Raw genomic sequence first — 19,832 nt, 5'->3', positions numbered from 1 at the left:
TTCATCATTCTACGTGGGTTTCTAACCTAGTTCTTGTACGTAATAAGTCTGAGGAGATCTACTTATGCATTGATTTCTGAAACCTGAACTGTGCCTCAGACAAAGACAACTACCCTATGTCGTTGATGGAACATATTTTACAGACAGTATCTGGAGCGAAAATGTTTTCTTTGCTCGATGGTTTTTCGAGATACAACCAGGTTTTGGTAGCAGAACCCGATAGACTGAAAACTACCTTCTGTACCAAGTGGGGTACGTTCACCTTCAGGAGAATTCCATTTTGGCTTGTGAACGTAGGTGCAACCTTTTAGCATGCCATGGACATCGCCTTCCATGAACTTATCGAACAGAGCATAAGGGTTTACCTTGACAACGTGACAATCTCTTCCAGAAAATGGTCAAACCACATACGCCATCTGAAGAAGATATTCGATCGATGCCGAAAATACGGGATATCCTTGAATCCCAAGAAGAGCGTATTTGTAGTGTTTGAGGGGAACCTCCTCGATCACATCATTGCCAGAAGTGGGATCAAGTTTGATCTGGACCGAGTTCAAAAAATCACACAGATTCCTCACCCAGCCAACAAGAAAGCCATGCAATCCTTCTTGGGAAAGATCAACTTCCTTCGAAAGTTCATCTCGGATTATGCACAGAGGGTGAAACCTATGCAAGACATGATCAAGAAGGATGCAGTCTACAGCTGGGGTAAGAAGGAAAAGAATGCATTCACTCGTATCAAGCACGCTATAGCAGATGTACCTGCACTTTACAGCCCATAATTTAACAAGGATATCTTGTTATACACCTTCGCCTCTGACACTTCACTTGCTACAGTACTCACTCAGAAGTATGAGTTGAACGACGAATGTCCCATCTCCTTCATGAGTGAAAGCATGCAGTGACCCAAACTCAACTACCTTGTCGTCGATAAACAAGCATATGCAGTATACAAGGCAGTGAAACACTTTAGACCCTACTTGTTGAAGAACCATTGCATAGTCTTTGTGCCACACCCAGCAGTCAAATCATTGCTTATTCAGCAAGAGCTGGGTGAAAGATGTGCGAACTAGATGATAGGCTTTCAAGAGTATGATCTTGACATCAAGGCAATTCACACTGTCAAGGGTCATGGTCTTCGCAGACTCGCAGCTGAAGCAGTGCATGCACAGTTGGAAGAACAAGAGCTCGCTAGTTGGGAGCAAGAAATCGAGATGTACGATGTAGAGCGAGCACCACCCAATTCATACAGAAACTCTTGGTACGAATATGTGTGTCAATACCTTGAGCATGGCACCATACCCTCTCACTTATTTATGATACAAAAGAGGGCACTTCACCTCAAAGCATTACCTTATCGGTTGGTGCACGAAGTGCTTTACAGAAAGCACAGCAACGGAATTTTGCTCAGGTGCATGGAGGCACATGATTCAAAGAAAGTCTTGCATGATATGCATGATGGACCAATCAGGGGCCACTTCACTGGAAACACCACAGCGCACAAAGTCATGCGAGTCAGTTTCTACTGGCCCACATTATTCAAGGATGCACATGCTTATGCCCACAACTGCCCGGTCTGTTAGCAATGCGCTGGAAGAGCACAAAGGTCAGCAGCCCCGTTGCACCCTATTGCAGTGACTGAACCATTTCAACAGTGGGGATTAGACATCATTGAGGAAATCTTCCCACATTCGTCGAAACAGCACCACTACATCTTTACAGCTACAAATTACTTCATGCAGTGGACAGAAGCAGTTCCTCTTAAGAAAGTGAATGACCAAGAAGTCATCAACTTCCTCCAATAGAACATCATCTCACGATTTGGCGTTCCGGTATCACTTGTTTTTTACAATGCAACTTACTTTTCATCTTTAAAGCTTTATGATTTTGCATTGCAATATGGTATCGTGCTTAAACACTTGGCTAACTACTACCTGCAGGGAAATGGTCTCACAGAACCTACAAATAAAAATATTATCTTCATTATCAAGAAAACCATTTACTCTGAATAGCGAAACTGACACTCTGATTTGACTAGTGCCTTATGGGTTGACCATGTAACACCCAAACCTTCTCTAAACACTTCGCCATAATTCTTGGTTTATGGGAAAGAAGCCATCCTCCCACCAAACATCTACTTGCCTGCTCTCTAATTGTCCCAAGAATCCCAAGGCAAGCCTTGTTTGCTAGTTCAGTGTAGGATGGATACACTTCACAAGTTGTAGGAAGAACGAATGAAAGCAAAAGAAAAATCCACACTCCATCATAACCATATCAAGAGATGATTCGACAAGAAGTCTACAAGGAACGCTAACTTCGATGTGGGTAACTTAGTCATGAAATGGGACAAACCCCATGAAGACAAAGGCAAACATACGAAGTTCCAATCCCTGTGGATTGTTCCATACATTGTCTAGGAAAATCTTGGCCCACACACGTATTGTTTGCAATCACTTGACGGGAGGATTGACAACCTTCCTGTCAATGGCCAAGACTTAAAGCATTATTTTCAGTAAGTCGAGGCCACGCCCCGTGCTATGTACATAGTACTTTTACTATTGTCTTTTCGCTTTGCTTTGCTATTTTTGCTTCGTTTTGTTTTGTTTTCTTAATATCATGTTATTTTTTGTTTTGCCAATAAGTGTTTCCTCTACTGAGTTCTGGATTTTGAATGAGTATGTGGCTGAAATCCAAAGAGCCTTGTAACACTACAGCACTTGGCCAGTCATGTTTCCATCTTCTCTATAGTTTGGTTATAACCTTTGGCCGATGAAGTCTTGACGGAAAATATGAGCCGTCTATAAGGGAAGCTCTGGTCCAACCATGACCTATGTCCACACTGGGAAACCCCATGCCTGTACTGATTCTTCTGCTCTGTGTGTTCAAGCTCATCCAACTAGTAGAAATGGAGAAGGGAAAATCTAAACGAGCAAACATAAATCAAAGGTCTTACATGCTTCCCTGAAGGAACAACCTCTTCTGCTCTCAATAAGTAGAGATCCCTCTTCCACCCCAAAAATAAATAAGTGCCTATGCACATTCCTCTTTATAAAAAAAAATACAAAGGTGAAAGAAGAGAAAGGCTTCCTGTGCAAAGCGCTAAAGCATGCAACTCCACCAGGGTACTGACCATGCTCGCTACCAGTGGAGCAATGCATGTGTTCCTTCATGACTCTGTCGGGGTACTGTCTAGGCCTGCTAGCAGCGGAGAAACACTAGAGATGAAAACTTATACTCTGAAAATTTTAAACTCGCGAGCCAAACTACCCATCCCAGTTTTGAAACATTGTGATCAAGATGAAACTTGTTGTTGTGTTTGACTGAGTTAGAAAAAGGTGAACCACGTATGTCTATGGGGTAAGTGGGGAAACCGAAGTAACCTGCACAGCAATTCAATACTCCCCAATAGACCTGTTATCACTCAAGAAAAAATTTTAAATTTTTCACATCAATTCAATGGTTTTTCAAAGGCACATAAATACTTTCTATCAGTTTCGCAGCGCAGCTCGGTTTAGGTGATTTCGTAGCGGAAAACATTGAGTTTGCACTAACTGCGCTACGAAATGGGAAATTCGTGCTGATCCATAGCACATCTCATCCCAGCTGTCATAGTTCTGCAAGAATTTTACGGGAATAGCATGTGTAAGGTCTTGCATGACGGTCATAATATGTTCTTCCTGCTTATGTGTAAGGAATGGAAATAAGCTGCCTTCTGTATCACTCATGTTCCAAGTTGGCGGTAATGCAACATATCATAATATGGGTGCTTGCAAAGAGATGGTTGACAGTTGTACAAGCAAAAGTTGCGGTGGTCTATGATTCATTCTTGGCGGTGGGAAAATCTCAAAATTTTCATTCTGTTGGTTCTGTGCAGCCCTATACTTTGTGCAGGAAGAGATTTGAGGACAGGGATTCTGGTTCCCAAACGTCATGGACACATCTATAATCGCACGGTTGCCAAGATTCTTGCAGAATATACATCTACGGTGTATATGAGTGACCTGAATGCTCTTATCTCTTGGACTTGTTCGAGATGCAGTGGTTCGACAAAGAACTTCCAGCTGATAGAACTCATAGTGGATGTAGAACATTGCCTTCAGGCATTTGTGGGTGTAGCAGAAGACCTTGGGGCCATTGTCATTGCATTTAGGGGTACACAAGAGAACAGCATTCGGAACTGGGTAGAAGATTTGCTTTTCAAGCAGCTTGATCTTAATTACCCTGGCATGTCTGGTTCAATGGCACATCAAGGATTTTATTCTGCCTACCATAATACAACATCGCGTCCGAGGATTTTAGAAGCGGTAGAGAAAATCCAGAAGAGGAATAATGCACTATCCATTATGATTACAGGGCATTAAATGGGTGGAGCTATGGCTTCCTTTTGCGCACTTGATCTTACGGTAAACTATGGAGCAAAGGGTGTCCAAGTTGTGACCTTTGGGCAGCCTCGTATTGGAAATTCGGTGTTTGCTGATTTTGATAATACATTTGTATCAAAACATATACGTGTCTCTCATGCCCATGATATTGTTCCACATTTGCCTCCTCAGCTTACCAAGTTGCAACATCATGCAGAGCAGATTTCCACGACTGTAAAAGGTGTAGCTATGTGACACCTAAAAGTGAAGGATATGAAATCTGAAGTAATCGACAGTAATCCATACAGTAGACTTATGGCATTAAAGCGAATGGGTATTGTGAACAACTATGAGCGGACTCTATAAGGATATCCATAAACCGGTTCCAGATGAAGTTTGCAGGGCTTTAAAGAAGAAACGAAAATCTTTCTCTGGGCTGTAACAAGCTTGATGTATGGAGCTGGTTGATGTGTACAAGATTCGCCTCCCAAAGTTCACTGTTAAAGTTGTAGTTCAATATATGCGAAAGGTAATCCAGAGGAAGGCGCATTTTGATGTCATGGATCTTGATGTTGTTAAGATAGCGACAAAGTTTTTTATTGCTGCATTATTTGGACATGGCACAGGGGACCTTTTTATTCAGCCTCATCATTCAGATCTCATATATAACCCATATGCTGGTGATAAAAACATCATCAAGTTTGAGGGAAATCTGGATGAGAATGTGTTGCATGAAATTATGGGAGGTCCAGGATCCACACAAAATGACACCACCGAAGATGCCATTGATCATTTTCGCTCTAGGTGGCAAATGAGTAGAACTGAGGTACCTTTTGAATTTCCAGACAAATCAGAAAAACTGTAGGCATCATCCACGCAGAGGACTTAAGTGGACAGGAGAGGAAAGAAAACAGCGATGCTGAAGGTACATCCAATAAATGTGATAAAAGCAGTGACAGCATCCTTGACAAGAATTGTATTGATATTGTAGCAACATTTCCCACAGGCAACCAAGTTTCTGACTGTCCTTTGGATAGATTTGCTCGAGTTTCAATTTCAATAAATGATGAAGAAAGGATGGTCATGGAAGCAATCATTGCCTCCCTTCGAGATCTGGAAACTGGAGAAGTTTCTCAAAATAAAACCTCCCAACCTACAGATACTATAGCCTGTAAGAAAGCTTCAGAAACATCTTTTCAAGACATTTCTAGTGGCTCATGTGATGACTCATCTGCTGAAAGCAACACATCAACAAGCATATCTAAAGGAAGCCACCAACAGGGTAGTTTTTTTTCCATAATGACCAATAGCAACAGCTGCAACCAGTGGGTTTGTCTATGATGGCAGTATCCTTCAAATGGCAACCGTGAAGCTTAGCAAACAGCAGCTATTCAATTTTGTGAGGAGTTTAGAGGAAGACTGTGTTTTTTAAATCACACAGCAGTTTCGTAGCGCGCTACGAAACTGCTGTAGGTGATGTTTTCAATGCAGAATAAACAGTTTGACCGGGAATGTTAGAAGAGAGACACCTGTACATCAATACAGCCTACAGCTCATCTGGAGACATGGTGTTTGGTAGCAGCGTTCCATACTTTGAGTTATTAAAGAGTTGGGAACATGCTGCTACATTTTCGGAGGATGGTAGGAGACAGGGACCTTAAAAATAGGTGTTTTGATCCTGAAGATAAATGATCCATCAGCGCTTACAGGTATCCAAAGTCAGCGTTCCTTGCATCTGTAGCTCAATCATCTTGAGCCTAACCAACAAAAGACAGCTGTCAAAGATCAAGAAAGGAATCAGGCATACGAGGAGATAGAGTTAGAATTTCAATGTGATTAGGACTCTATGTATTTACAGCACAATACTTTATGTATTTAATAAGTTTGTTTAAAAATAGATAAGGTTAGTTAATGATAGACCATCGAGCTCCCCTCATGCTGGAGGAGGAGACTCAAGGTAGTTTTAGTTTTGTTTTCCTATATATAGGAGAAACTCTGATGTAAGTGGGGTTGGAGATTTATAAAAGAAACAGAGTTTTTATATTGGCTAATGTAAAAGACTTTTGACAGTAATAGAAAGATTACTTTTTCTTCCCAAGATTCATCTTGTGTTCAAAGGCTCAGAATATATGTGGTTTGTCTTTATCCTTTCTGTTTTACAGCTCAATAGACATGCAATCACTCTGAATTCACCTAGTGCTCAGACTTCCTGTGTATGTTTATGAGTTGAGGTTCTTTTTGAGAAATGTTCTGAGTGTTTAAACATTATATGCCTTGGCTTCCATGATTGAGTAGTTTATAGTTTACTGCAGAGGTGTTTGACTCCATGAGCCCAATGGAAGAAGTGTTATTTTGTTGTTCCAACCAGCTTATTTTCATGTACTGTTTGAAGAGTTAGCCATCTTTTCTTGCTATTAATCCATATCAAAAATCTGTGAGAGAGCCCTCTCTGACTAAGGAGGCTAAGCCTTAGTCTAAAGCCTGGTTTGAAATAGTTGCATGAGATCTTGCTAAGTAGCAGCCCTTAGTACACGATTTTGTGATAACATTTTGGTGCGTCTGCCGGGAGCCTGAAGATTATTCATTCCCGAAATCAATGGCTGAACTTCTGAAGGTAGCAGGAGCTCAGACATCTTTTTGAGGCTGCAAAACTACCTTGGCGACTCCACACATCGAATAAGAAATTGGAAGGTGACTCCACTGCTAGAAGATCAGTAGCTTGATGAAGTTTCAAGATGGATTCTACTGCAAGAATGAATGCCAGGTATGCTCCTATGGATCGGTTTCATATCTCTGGTTTTCCAAATCCTATGCCAAAGGTTGATTGGTTAGATGATCTTCCAATATTCAAAGATGAAAAGAAGGACAATGCTGCTCTTCATTTGGTTAGGTTTCATATGCATGTACGCAGTCTTAAGGTTCATTTCCCTGAGGATTGTCTCATGAGGATGTTTATGGCCACTTTAGAAGGAAAAGCATGGTCTTGGTATAAAAGTTTGGAGAATGGTTCATTATCTTCTCTTGCTGATTTCCATGATGAATTCTGTGAAATGTATAAAGAAGGTTATCCTTCTTTGTTGTTGCTCAAAGATTGTTGTAGGCATTCTTTAAATCTTATTCAGTACTTGGAGGATTGTTATGGTGATGATGAATTTATGGATGAAGAAATTTTAGAGGCTCTCCATAACAATGCATTCCAGCACCAAGGAGAGGGTATAACATCTCATGAAACGCAGCATGAGGAGCAGCAGGGGTTTAGTTGTGAAACCCATGTTTCATCCTTTGGTATTGATGTAGAGATGCAGCAGACTTGTCAGGCTTCAGATCATGATGGAGATGAAATTGATTGCACTCAGCAAGAAGAAATATTGGAGGAAATTTTCTATGACCCTCAGGCAGAGGAAAAGCTTGCTCAATTTTGTAATTCCTTGCAGCAGCTTACTTCAAATAATGATCATAGTAGTGAGGAAAATTACATTGTTTGTGAGCATCATTTAGAAAGGCAGTTGGATAGCATATCAAATAAATTTGGTGTGGCTGAAGATAAGTTGTCTAAAGATACAGAAGGTTTTGAGAATCAGCAAACTAACCATGTGTTTTTTGACCCTATAGCTGAATACATGGAAAAGATTTACTGTTCAGGCGGCTTCCAGTTATATTTTCATGTTGAAGAACAGTTACACCTTATGCTGCCTCGGTTACTTCAGTATCTGGTTTATTTTTGTTTCAAGCACAGCCAAAGGACAAACATGGAAATTTCAGATAAGATAAATGATTGGCTACATTGGAAATTCCACATTGATTGAGCTGAATGAAGTTTGAAATTGTTAGGGTAGGTAGGTAGGTGAATACGAATAAGCTCAAGGTTGACTGAGCATTTCGTTTTTCAGTAGATGTAGCTTTCTTTCTCCTACAGTCATGCTTGTCAAGCAAATTTCTGTTTGTCATAAATGGATAAGGCACTGGTTCTACGAGTTCTTAGTGTACTACAGGAGCACACTATCCCAAGTGGAGCCACTGTTATCACTCAAGAAAAAATTTTAAATTTTTCACATCAGTTCAATGGTTTGTCAAAGGCACATAAATACTTTCTATCAGTTTCGCAGCGCAGCTCGGTTTAGGTGATTTCGTAGCGGAAAACATTGAGTTTGCACTAACTGCGCTACGAAATGGGAAATTCGTGCTGATCCATAGCACATCTCATCCCAGCTGTCATAGTTCTGCAAGAATTTTACGGGAATAGCATGTGTAAGGTCTTGCATGACGGTCATAATATGTTCTTCCTGCTTATGTGTAAGGAATGGAAATAAGCTGCCTTCTATATCACTCATGTTCCAAGTTGGCGGTAATGCAACATATCATAATATGGGTGCTTGCAAAGAGATGGTTGACAGTTGTACAAGCAAAAGTTGCGGTGGTCTATGATTCATTCTTGGCGGTGGGAAAATCTCAAAATTTTCATTCTGTTGGTTCTGTGCAGCCCTATACTTTGTGCAGGAAGAGATTTGAGGAGAGGGATTCTGGTTCCCAAACGTCATGGACACATCTATAATCGCACGGTTGCCAAGATTCTTGCAGAATATACATCTACGGTGTATATGAGTGACCTGAATGCTCTTATCTCTTGGACTTGTTCGAGATGCAGTGGTTCGACAAAGAACTTCCAGCTGATAGAACTCATAGTGGATGTAGAACATTGCCTTCAGGCATTTGTGGGTGTAGCAGAAGACCTTGGGGCCATTGTCATTGCATTTAGGGGTACACAAGAGAACAGCATTCGGAACTGGGTAGAAGATTTGCTTTTCAAGCAGCTTGATCTTAATTACCCTGGCATGTCTGGTTCAATGGCACATCAAGGATTTTATTCTGCCTACCATAATACAACATCGCGTCCGAGGATTTTAGAAGCGGTAGAGAAAATCCAGAAGAGGAATAATGCACTATCCATTATGATTACAGGGCATTAAATGGGTGGAGCTATGGCTTCCTTTTGCGCACTTGATCTTACGGTAAACTATGGAGCAAAGGGTGTCCAAGTTGTGACCTTTGGGCAGCCTCGTATTGGAAATTCGGTGTTTGCTGATTTTGATAATACATTTGTATCAAAACATATACGTGTCTCTCATGCCCATGATATTGTTCCACATTTGCCTCCTCAGCTTACCAAGTTGCAACATCATGCAGAGTAGATTTCCACGACTGTAAAAGGTGTAGCTATGTGACACTTAAAAGTGAAGGATATGAAATCTGAAGTAATCGACAGTAATCCATACAGTAGACTTATGGCATTAAAGCGAATGGGTATTGTGAACAACTATGAGCGGACTCTATAAGGATATCCATAAAACGGTTCCAGATGAAGTTTGCAGGGCTTTAAAGAAGAAACGAAAATCTTTCTCTTGGGCTGTAACAAGCTTGATGTATGGAGCTGGTTGATGTGTACAAGATTCGCCTCCCAAAGTTCACTGTTAAAGTTGTAGTTCAATATATGCGAAAGGTAATCCAGAGGAAGGCGCATTTTGATGTCATGGATCTTCATGTTGTTAAGATAGCGACAAAGTTTTTTATTGCTGCATTATTTGGACATGGCACAGGGGACCTTTTTATTCAGCCTCATCATTCAGATCTCATATATAACCCATATGCTGGTGATAAAAACATCATCAAGTTTGAGGGAAATCTGGATGAGAATATGTTGCATGAAATTATGGGAGGTCCAGGATCCACACAAAATGACACCACCGAAGATGCCATTGATCATTTTCGCTCTAGGTGGCAAATGAGTAGAACTGAGGTACCTTTTGAATTTCCAGACAAATCAGAAAAACTGTAGGCATCATCCACGCAGAGGACTTAAGTGGACAGGAGAGGAAAGAAAACAGCGATGCTGAAGGTACATCCAATAAATGCGATAAAAGCAGTGACAGCATCCTTGACAAGAATTGTATTGATATTGTAGCAGCATTTCCCACAGGCAACCAAGTTTCTGACTGTCCTTTGGATAGATTTGCTCGAGTTTCAATTTCAATAAATGATGAAGAAAGGATGGTCATGGAAGCAATCATTGCCTCCCTTCGAGATCTGGAAACTGGAGAAGTTTCTCAAAATAAAACCTCCCAACCTACAGATACTATAGCCTGTAAGAAAGCTTCAGAAACATCTTTTCAAGACATTTCTAGTGGCTCATGTGATGACTCATCTGCTGAAAGCAACACATCAACAAGCATATCTAAAGGAAGCCACCAACAGGGTAGTTTTTTTTCCATAATGACCAATAGCAACAGCTGCAACCAGTGGGTTTGTCTATGATGGCAATATCCTTCAAATGGCAACCGTGAAGCTTAGCAAACAGCAGCTATTCAATTTTATGAGGAGTTTAGAGGAAGACTGTGTTTTTTAAATCACACAGCAGTTTCGTAGCGCGCTACGAAACTGTTGTAGGTGATGTTTTCAATGCAGAATAAACAGTTTGACCGGGAATGTTAGAAGAGAGACACCTGTACATCAATACAGCCTACAGCTCATCTGGAGACATGGTGTTTGGTAGCAGCGTTCCATACTTTGAGTTATTAAAGAGTTGGGAACATGCTGCTACATTTTCGGAGGATGGTAGGAGACAGGGACCTCAAAAATAGGTGTTTTGATCCTGAAGATAAATGATCCATCAGTGCTTACAGGTATCCAAAGTCAGCGTTCCTTGCATCTGTAGCTCAATCATCTTGAGCCTAACCAACAAAAGACAGCTGTCAAAGATCAAGAAAGGAATCAGGCATACGAGGAGATAGAGTTAGAATTTCAATGTGATTAGGACTCTATGTATTTATAGCACAATACTTTATGTATTTAATAAGTTTGTTTAAAAATAGATAAGGTTAGTTAATGATAGACCATCGAGCTCCCCTCATGCTGGAGGAGGAGACTCAAGGTAGTTTTAGTTTTGTTTTCCTATATATAGGAGAAACTCTGATGTAAGTGGGGTTGGAAATTTATAAAAGAAACAGAGTTTTATATTGGCTAATGTAAAAGACTTTTGACAGTAATAGAAAGATTACTTTTTCTTCCCAAGATTCATCTTGTGTTCAAAGGCTCAGAATATATGTGGTTTGTCTTTATCCTTTCTGTTTTACAGCTCAATAGACATGCAATCACTCTGAATTCACCTAGTGCTCAGACTTCCTGTGTATGTTTATGAGTTGAGGTTCTTTTTGAGAAATGTTCTGAGTGTTTAAACATTATATGCCTTGGCTTCCATGATTGAGTAGTTTATAGTTCACTGCAGAGGTGTTTGACTCCATGAGCCCAATGGAAGAAGTGTTATTTTGTTGTTCCAACCAGCTTATTTTCATGTACTGTTTGAAGAGTTAGCCATCTTTTCTTGTTATTAATCCATATCAAAAATCTGTGAGAGAGCCCTCTCTGACTAAGGAGGCTAAGCCTTAGTCTAAAGCCTGGTTTGAAATAGTTGCATGAGATCTTGCTAAGTAGCAGCCCTTAGTACACGATTTTGTGATAACAAGACCAAGGCTTTATGATGTCAATGAACCGAAATAGAGAAGTTGGTATTCAACTAGTGTATCGCCAACTGTTGTAGTTGCTACAACACCCTCCAAACTTTTGCCCTGCATCCAATTTCGAAGCCGTCCTTGGTTTTTCCTTGATGATTGCAAACACTCGGGTTCATCCCATGAGCTCATGTCGAGTCTTTACACCCTCTTTTCTTGATCGTTCACCAGTCATCTTTTAGCATGTTGGTTGCAATGTCATGCTTGTGGTCTTGTTTTGGCTATGTTCAAGGTTTGTCTTTGTGTGTACAAGTTGTGTACGCTATGTCAGCATCTGCCGCAGTCTCACACGAAGTTGTTTGCAATGTCGTGCAAGTGTTCTCACGGTCGTTTAATGATCTATCTCAAGTTTCGCACTTGTCGCTCGCACCCTTTAGTCAGTCACACTGAGCATGTTGTCTTGTTAATTTGAGGTGTCTTGTCGTAGAGTCATGTTGAGTGTGTGTTCACAAGGTCATGTATACACGAGTTCACTCGCTCACACACTTAACCATTTTGCCGAAGATTTGTCGACCGGACCACCCTCCATCAATCGGACCTCCACTAAGCTGCATTGAGCAGTCTCAACCCTCAATGACTAAGCATTGTTGCCCATAACTGCACAAAGCTTGAGGTTGCCTTCCAGACAGTGTACACTGTGCAATCCCAGAATCAACCTAACGGACTGTCACCCAAAACAGCACATAAGTTTCCCAAGAGTTTATCTTAGTCTACGCTTCCCGCAAGCCTATCTATCAAGCCTCCCTCTGGTCAACCAGAGAATTTGACTTGGGCTGTGACCCAGAGCTACACTCATCCCAAAAATTGTGCAGAAGATTTCAGCCTACATGCCTGCACTGACTGAAGCAATTGCGCAGACATGAGGGACAAGCACCTGTAGCTTGTCACTGCACTATCTCTGGAAATTGCACAGTTTTTTTAGTCAGTCCCCTTGCCAACTTGCTTGCCACTCCTACTGAAAATTGCGTAGTTTTCATGGACAGTCCACTAGATGTCGGGCACCCAACTCAGCCTAGAAACTACGCAGACATGTCCTACATGACTGCCTCCCAGATTTGCGCAGTTCTGTCCAGCAAGCTCTTGCAGCCCGATCCCAGCCTCCTCTGGAAATCTGCGCAGTTTTCATTGCCAGTGCCTCATGCTGCCCACACAGCCTTCCCCGGAAAAATAACACAATTTTGCCTCCTAGCTAAAACAGATCCTGCAGATGTCACTGTTGTCCCGAACTGCTCAACCCAACCTCTCAGTGAACTCTGCACAATTTTTCCTGACAGTGCCCCGGAGCCTCACATCCCAGCGTGATATGTGCTCTACGCAGTTTCAGAGCCTTGTCGTCTCTCTCGGTCACTTGCCCCCGAGAATGAAAGATGATGCATCGTGGTAGACTAGGGGATTTCTAGATTTGATGTCGTCTCTTCATGAGTGATTGCAGAGACAGGTACATGGATGAGACATGGCGCAATGACAAACGGGATGAATAAGGAGCGCATGCTAGGAGACTTGTTTGGGAACAGATGAACACATGAAGCATGCCAAGTACCAGCGAAGGGGATACATGCACATGCAACATCAAGCGAACACCAAGACCATCGAAGACTCAACAGCATAGCGGCTCGACATGGACACCAACATCAGCATGAGCATACCAGCAGTGTCATGTCGAGTCATGTCATGAGTCATCTCGACCACATCACTATTGTGGGTCATACTGCTGTAATCAATGTAATGTAACGTGGAAGCCCAAGAGACCCACATATGAAGTTGAAGAGTCATGTAAGTCAAACAGTCATGAGGGAAGTCGAAGAGTCACAAGGGTCAAGTTCACCCTTGGTTATATATACCCCTCATTTGTACATGCAAAATATTTTTCACCTTGGCGCCTCCCACATAGCCTTAAGAGTTTGTAGTCTTTTCTTTGAGGAGCAAGCAGTGGCTCCAACGCCCCATAATCAGGGTTAGTGATGTATGGTGTATGGATGTGTCTTGGAACTTTCGCTTAATTCATAAGTTTGTTAATAGGCCAGCATGTTTTCACACATGTATTGTATTCGTTTGTAAGACTATTCTTTGGACGCTTGTAATGCATGTTGCTTTAACCTGTACTAATATAGTTGAACTATTTTGGTTGTTTTAGTGCATATAATATTGGAAATGTGTTGTATCAGTTGTCAACGTTGTCTCGCCCATGTGGACTACTTCGCCGGACACTAGACAGATTCATTCTTGTAAACTTGTTATAACGACTGTGGCAGTCGTGTGGACTACTCCATTGGGTGTTGTGTGTGCTATCTATTCACTTTTGTTTGTCACTGCTGCATCCGTGTGGACTATCGCATATGTGTGGACTACTCCACCAGAAGCTACGCAAATCTTGTTGTGTTGTGTGTCTCTAACTAAGTTGGGACTATTCCCTTTCGACTTGAGACTCACTCTCACCCTCTCCCTCTGTAGTGAAATAACTTAGACACAAGTTACACTAAGCACTCACCAGGCACACGAACCTCATTGTTTGAAGACTAAGTATACCACTCTCATGTGCTGACAAGAAAGAGCTAAGGCATATCTTTAAGATAATGGCAATTGGACCATCATACCGAATGGGACTCCTACACCAAACGGTGTGAGGTCTAGTTGGGACTTCATACCAGGGAGATCCCGTGAATGCTGGCAGGTCTAGCACCATCAACACCAAGGAAAATCCTTAGTGTGTCAATTTAGGAGTCAATTGTTCAACTCAAAAAAGAGTTGATTTCATTAGCCTGTTCAAGCAATACAAGGATATTTTTTCTTGAACGTACGACGACCTTAAAACTTTTGACCCAAACATTATGCAACACACTAGTTCTATAAAACCCCAGGCTAATCCTTTCCAACAAAATCTTAGAAATATTCACCCAAATCTTGAGTCAACGATAAAACAAGAGCTAAATAAACTCCTAGCAGCAAACATTATTTTTCCATTACATGACACACAGTGGGTCGCTAATCTAGTCCCTGTTCGGAAGAAGAATGGTGACATTCGACTTTGTGTAGAGTTATATCACTTGTGAAGGCCAATATAGCCTTGTCTTTCTTTATCATATTGGGTTATTAATGGTATGTTTGGGGTATCCATTGAATTTTTCATATTTTGTTTACATGAGTTTGGTTAAAATGTCCTCGACGTATCAAAAATGTCGCTCTGAAGCACATCGTTCTCTAATGCATCATAGTCTTATTGCTATTAGTTAAATATCAGTTGGGTAAATTGGGGTTAGACTGGGAGTCTTTCCTATTAAGAATTGGTTTTCATGAAAACCCTCCTGTCAAGGAAATTCACTCCCAGGTCTCTTCAGATCCTAGTTTGGTCCCTGATAACACTCCCTCAAAGCCTTCAGGTGATGATTTTCATTTTAATGACCCTGAGTCTGGTCTAGAAACAGTTATTTATGTTGGGAAAGGGGATAAGGCTTAAGAGCTTGAAACCACTGAATTACATCGTAGCAAAAGTAGAGATAAAAATGTTCTTGTAGAGCAAAACAAGGTTAGAAGGAGATACATTCAACGGGGTAGGCCTGAGCCTATGAGGGATGAACCCCAGTTGGATTCCTTTGTTCCTGAACCTACAGAAGAGCACACAGATAGTCAGTTAGGGCAGGATAGTAATACACATATAAAGGATAAATTATTGAACAGAAAAATTTTTCGAATGCAGTTCAATAAGATAAAACCCCCTTCGAATCAAAGTATTGTTGATCTTGAGGAATCCTAGTTTAAGAAAGCCAAGCCTAAGTCTACCAATGAACATGGCATTCCATGTGATGTCAATGTCACATCTGAGTTAGACAGTAAGACAAATAAAGTCGCATTTGAAGCCTTGTTGGACCTTTATTGGCACCAACAGTATCTTGTAACTGTCCCACAACTAACTCGTTGAATTGAGCAGTTAACTAGGGAGAATGAACAACTCAGAGCTACCTGTAACTATCCTGAAAATTTAAGGCAACAAAATTCAGCTAAATCTGTTGAAATTTCACAAGGGTCAAATACACAGATAATAGTAAAATATGTCAAGGTAAAGTTGGTAATCTCTTTGGAACCAAGGGATACTAAATAAAGATTTAATTTGTTATTGTTTGCGAATTGTTGATGAGGTATGATTTTGTTTTCATTTCAATTTTCTAAAATTAAAAAAGCGATTACAGAATTTTAAATTGTGTAATGTGCTTATCTTGTGCTATATCTTTTTCTTAACTACTTGTTTATATTTATCACAGGTGATTTTGTGGGTCGGATACACTATTGCTTTACTCGCGGAATAGATATTCCTGAAATTTCACACGGGTCAAATACACAGATAATAGTAAAATATGTCAAGGTAAAGTTGGTAATCTCTTTGGAACCAAGGGATACTAAATAAAGATTTAATCTGTTATTGTTTGCGAATTGTTGATGAGGTATGATTTTGTTTTCATTTCAATTTTCTAAAATTAAAAAAGCGATTACAGAATTTTAAATTGTGTAATGTGCTTATCTTGTGCTATATCTTTTTCTTAACTACTTGTTTATATTTATCACAGGTGATTTTGTGGGTCGGATACACTATTGCTTTACTCGCGGAATAGATATTCCTGAAATTATAACCTACTAGCGAAAATTCTCTTGTCAATTATTTCTCTGATTACTTGTTGGTTTGTGATTGGCCATGAGGCAAAAACAAAAACAATTTTCACTATTTTTGTAATGATATGGTTTTAAGTCTTAATTCTGATAGGATATGATTGTTTAAAAACATTTGTATATAAACTACATAGGAGGGAGGGGACCTGTAGGGTGAAAGAGGAATTATTTTGAAACAAAGAATTACTTTGTTTGACTGTGGAATGAACGATAATTTTAGACATCCTGATGTGGTTTGATTCCATCGGTGTTGGTCTCCTTTTATTTCCATAGACATTGTTATAATTTCGTAATACTTTTGATTTGTGAAATATATTTGTCCCTGTCAATTGGCTTTGTGCGCTAGCAAGTGAATTCTTGTAGTTACTTTTCTCTATCATTTAAATTTTATCTACTCATATTTGTTTATTTAATTTTTACAAATCAATTGTTCATCTTTAGTGACTGGTATTTTAAGAAGAACAATTTGATTTCGATAGTTAGTTGGTTTGAAAGATTGTCAAGCTAATCATACTATTTGCTCTTTTTATATGAATCTCTAGTGGATTGTTCATTGTGAATGCTAACTGAGTTATGCATTTCAGTTTTGATTTGGTGATTAATTGACTCGGTTCATTGATTACCAATGAAGGCTTGAATTTTATTTTAAAAAATATCATTAATTTTTATACTCTTTCGCCCATAAGTCTTGGCCAAGCATTAATTGTAAGTTAAAGTAGATATCTATCTTTTCTTAGTGTATAACTGATTTGTAAAACAAATAGAGTTTAATATTGTGTTTACTTAACAGTATGAATTTCATGTTTTAATGTTATTACATTAAGGAAAGAATTAATCATTTCTTTTGTTAGTAGTAGGATTAACTTTGATTTCTTTCTTTTAGAAAAAGAATACCATCATTTTATTATAACAGTGTCATTTCTTCTTATTGTGCTAGTTACATCATGGTCCTAGCCTTATTTTATTTTTGTATTATATTGTAAATGTTGCAATATAGTTTTGATTTCATAATAGAAAGCTAACTTTTACCATTTCTTTATATTTACTCATATTAGGATTTGAAAAATTCTTTAATTTAGTTTATTTTAAATTTATTTATTCTAACATATCTTGGTAAATTTAGATAGTATTTAACTTAGTATAGGATAACCATAAGTATAGTTTAGTTTAGGATAGTTAACTATAACATCATTAATTGGCCAAGGATTACTTCATTACTTCAGTAATTTGGAAGTTGACATAGTAAAGTAATTTGGAAGTTGACATTATTTACTAGTAACTACATGGGTATCAAACAAAACAAGCAGCATATAATTAAGAAAAGAATTGTTTTATGCTAATAACTGCAAGGTTGCACACAGCTTACTATTTACATAATCTGCACAGCACAAGTGTTAATTGTTCATATCTATTTTACCATTGCTCTTAAAGGCTGGAAAGAAGTAAATTTCCCACTCTAACAAGCATCCTTTCAGGATCAAAGGAAAAGGCTTTAAATTTAGGGTCTATTTCCAAACACGGAGGAAACACGTGTGTGCTTAAGCAACTTGATGCATATCGATGTTCTTCTTAGGGGCCATAAACACTTGGGCAATATTTACATCTTCCCAATGACTTGACTTCATGGGGATGTTGAAATGTGTGATTACAATTTTGCAATCAACAAACACCAATGGTTTAAGGGAGCAGGTATTAGTAAAATATTGCAAAGAAATTTGAAAGAATTTTGAGATGTTTTTGGGTTATTTATGTATTTAGCAGCAAGTACAAGAATTATTTCTAGTAGCAAGCCCTCTATATTTGTAGTAAGCTTGAATATGCAGTCCTACTGTAGGTGGAAAAAATAAGGTTTTGGCTTCTTGGTGTATCGGGATATGATGCAGGTTGTAGAAAAAAAGGTGGGTGGTAGAAAAAAATTCCAAATAGATTTTGCTGATCATGGTAACACTCTCAGGCATGGCTTAGGGATCTTTATTAGTCCCCTGTAACAATAATAAACATTTTGTTTTGTTTAGAGGAAAAACTGGCATCTGTGCTGACGATCAGTCACAAAGTCATGGATTCAAATAAACCCGGAAAGTTCCATCCTTTCCCTAACTACATGAATCAAGGGCGAACATCCTTAGGTCTTTGATTTTCCTTTCCCTATTGAGCGTATATTTTTTGGTTAAGCTTAGGTTAGAAATTCTGTCCATAACCAACTCGCTTTATTGGAGTGCTCGCCAAAAAGGCAGTCTAAATCTTATATAATTATACCTTCAGTTTACATCCTCCAAGTGCAAGTAGGTCCACTGATAATAGGATGATATATGTATATCATGTTTAACAATGGAATTTTCTCATCATATAATGGAATATCTCTGCTTTCTTAAATGTGAATTGTAATGATCATGAGATTATGAATATATCTGTAGATATATAATACAGCTCAATGTATGAAGGAATATTTAACGTTCCTGTGGAGATGCAACATAATTTAAAGGCTATAACTGACTATTGAATAACAAAAAGGAATCATTTCCTTGTTAATTTGTATAAATACTAGCATTGCACATTGTAGAGTTTCATGGCACTGCTCAATTTTATCAAACCAATTCGTAAATAATATTTTAAGAGCCTTTAAAGAGATTATTGTGAACATCTTTGATGGACAATGCAAAGAAACATTCTCCCTGCGATGGTCTACCCATCCATATAGCATAGCTTTCAAATGGATGAGACTGGTTTTCACTCTCGATGGTGCTGTCTGTTTTGGCATGTTCCGGAGACACTTCAAACTAAATTATTGGCATGTTATGAACATAGAGTAATGAACCATGCAAGCTAATTTTGGGTGGCTAAAAGTTCTTGAATAAACGCAATAGCTCACATGAAAGGAAGATTATTCTTTGTACATATTTTGAAGGTTGATGTAAACAGAAATGTTATGTAAAATTGGGAGATCAGTTCATCAGCGGGAATGTGGTCTGGCAGTAAGTAATGGAGTGCCTACTGCAACAAGATCCAACTCGCTCTCCTCTCCAGGACGGCAGTGCACCAGGATCCCCAAACCAGCACCAACCAGGGGCGTTATCGTCTGAATCTCAGTCAAAACAAAAAAAATAAAATCTGAGATCAGCTCAGGTCAGAAAGGTTCCTTGGAAGGAACATTACATGTTAAATTTGATAACAAATATACCTTCCTCCTGGTTGAATTCATGAATGCCTATAAGATGAAAAAAAACTTGAACAAGATACTGCCAAAATGGGC

General features: G+C 39.4%; 2 pseudogenes; both read left to right on the top strand.

Moving 5' to 3' along the window:
- Positions 1–3,815: 3,815 nt before the first annotated feature.
- Positions 3,816–4,616, top strand: LOC149172068 (lipase-like; annotated as a pseudogene).
- Positions 4,617–8,782: 4,166 nt separating this feature from the next.
- LOC149172067 (lipase-like) lies at positions 8,783–9,550 on the top strand (annotated as a pseudogene).
- Positions 9,551–19,832: the final 10,282 nt, after the last annotated feature.

The sequence above is a fragment of the Pinus tabuliformis genome, chromosome 4_2 (genome assembly GCF_031772625.1).
Source record: "Pinus tabuliformis cultivar Carrire ecotype Pingquan chromosome 4_2, CPIR1, whole genome shotgun sequence".
In the NCBI taxonomy this organism is placed as follows: domain Eukaryota; kingdom Viridiplantae; phylum Streptophyta; class Pinopsida; order Pinales; family Pinaceae; genus Pinus; species Pinus tabuliformis.
This window is presented reverse-complemented; position numbering and strand designations above follow the sequence as displayed.